The 2,367-nt window shown below is 36.7% G+C and overlaps 1 pseudogene; it reads left to right on the top strand.

Moving 5' to 3' along the window:
• Positions 1-1,258: 1,258 nt before the first annotated feature.
• LOC135273021 (U7 small nuclear RNA) lies at positions 1,259-1,294 on the top strand (annotated as a pseudogene).
• Positions 1,295-2,367: the final 1,073 nt, after the last annotated feature.

Here is a 2,367-nt window from a genome sequence, read left to right as displayed (position 1 = left end):
TTTATCTGATACGCAAAGAGTCCTTAAAATCTCAGAGGAAATATGTAAAATGCCAATATGAAAAGAGAAGGAATCGTTTCATTAAAAAAACCAAATAAATAATCAATAGATGGAAAGATGCTTTCCTTTTTTAAGCAGAGAAATGCAAAGTAAAGTAATGACTTACGAATTTTCAGTTATCAGTGGCTGACGGTCACCAATGTTGGAAAAGATATGCGGCAATTGGCATCCCCATACTACTGTAGGGGGCGTTTAAAGTGTTTCAGCCTTTTGAGGAAGCAATTTTATGTATCTGTTAACATCTTGAGTCCACATATCCAGTGATCTAACCATCCCACTCCCACAAAACTGACTTACAGAGATACATGCAGGTCTGAACAAACATGCATCCATAGGGTATCATTGTGGCACCCTTTGTAACATAAATAATTGGGGAAACCATTTGAATTTTTTGTTAACTCAAAATAGATAAATTGTGAAATATTCATAAAATGTAGTATGTGCTGTATGTTTATATAAATTGTTTTAAAGTTTGGAAAAATACACAGAATACTTTTAACCAGAGTATAGTACATGCTATTATTAGTAATCAAATCCCATTCCTAATTCCCGTAACCTTTTAACACATTCACCTAAAGTCTTCCCACTTTCCAGCCTCTTGCACATAAGCGTGGTGACATTCTAGCCAATAATTTAAAAATCTCACATTTTCTGAAAGTTTCTTGGAAAGCTCTTATTTTCTTGATGAATAGGATAGACAAGAGAAGCATTTCCAGAATGGCAGGATAAGAAGCTCTGAAAATCTGTTTCTCCAGAATGGCAATGTGAACACCAACAAAACTGTTGAAAAAGTGTGAATGGAGCCTTAGAGACCTGTGGGACCCAGGCACAGTGGGAATCTCAGAAAGAGAGAAAATAGGGGACAAGAATACTATTTGAAGAAATAATGGCTCAAAATTCCCCAGATTTGATGAAAAACATCCATCTACATATCCAAAACCTTAACCAACTCAAAAGAGAATACGTGAAAGGAGAGCCACACCCCACACACCATAGTCAATCAAAGGGAAAGAGGGGGTCCTGGAAGCAGCAATAGTGAGATGAGGTGTCAGGTAACTCAGCCCTCAAGAAAATAACAGCCCCTGTTCACCAGAAGCCACGGGGCCAGCAGTCAGTGAGATGACAGAGTCAGGGCAGTGAAGGAAAACACTGCCAACCAAGAATTCTGTACCCAGAAAATACGCTTCCAAAAAGAATGAAGTATTACAGCTCTTTTAGAATTTGTCTAGCACATTTTCTGGTACCCTCCCCCATTAATTAATTAATTAAAATTTAAAATATATCTTAGCCTTTTGGCTAAGATCAAATGTCAAAAAGAAAGAGAAAATAAGACATTCTCAGATAAAACTGAGAGAATTCATAAGCCTGTCATAAGAAATACTAAAGGAAGTCTCTCGGGCCAAAATAAAAGAATACTAGTAAGTCAAATCCACATTATATACAGAATTAAAGTAAGTGCAAAAGAAGTATTTTAGTAGGTATAAAATAAAAACTACAAATAATAAGAGAATTAGCAGGATTTTCCTTCTTAATGGGGTTTAAAATATGGAGGCTGCCTTTGTAGGGTAAATTTGGGACTCTCAGTTTTCACTTCATCCACTTCTGTGTTGTTTGCATTTGTTAAAAGGAGATATTTTACTTTCCCGACCAAAATTATCTTTCTAATCTTTATAAACAATTATTCAATTCCAATAAATCTTCTCTATATTGCTTTACTAGTGAGTTCTCTCAAAATTTCAAAGCGCAGACAATTCCCCTACAATATAAAGTGTCTCCAGGCACACAGACGATGGGAGTTTTGCAGTGGTTTCTAGAATAGTGCAATTTTTATGCAAGAAGCTAATATAATACAAAAGCTATAGCCCGATTTTATTTGCAGGTATAGATGCAAAATTACCAAAAATACTGTTAACAAGTTGAATCCTTAGAGTGTTGAAAGAGTGTCACTCCATGACAGAGTTGATTGTGATGTGGAATTACGAGGAACTTTTATGATATAATATAAAAGTATATGGTACTTTTATGGTACGTTGTGAGACAGTGTTTTCATCTAGCCTCACACTAGCAGGTCTAAGGAGAAAAATCACAGAATTGTCTCGATCAAAAAGACGTTTCATTACCCCAGCTCTCATCCCTGATAAACACTGTTAGTTAGCTAGAGAAAGCAGAAAGTTGCCCGAATACAGTTACCTCTTTGCCGCACCCAGCCAACAGCAGATGTGATGAAAGCCTGAAGAACTCCCTGCCACAGGCACAGGCACAGGTACGGGCACTCTGTCTTCTTGATTGTTTAACCTTGCCCTGGAA

Source organism: Aotus nancymaae, unplaced genomic scaffold, assembly GCF_030222135.1.
Source record: "Aotus nancymaae isolate 86718 unplaced genomic scaffold, 86718_ANA_hifiasm-v0.15.2.pri h1tg000193l, whole genome shotgun sequence".
Taxonomy (NCBI): domain Eukaryota; kingdom Metazoa; phylum Chordata; class Mammalia; order Primates; family Aotidae; genus Aotus; species Aotus nancymaae.
Note: the sequence above shows the minus strand (reverse complement) of the source record. Positions and strands in the feature narration are given on the sequence as shown.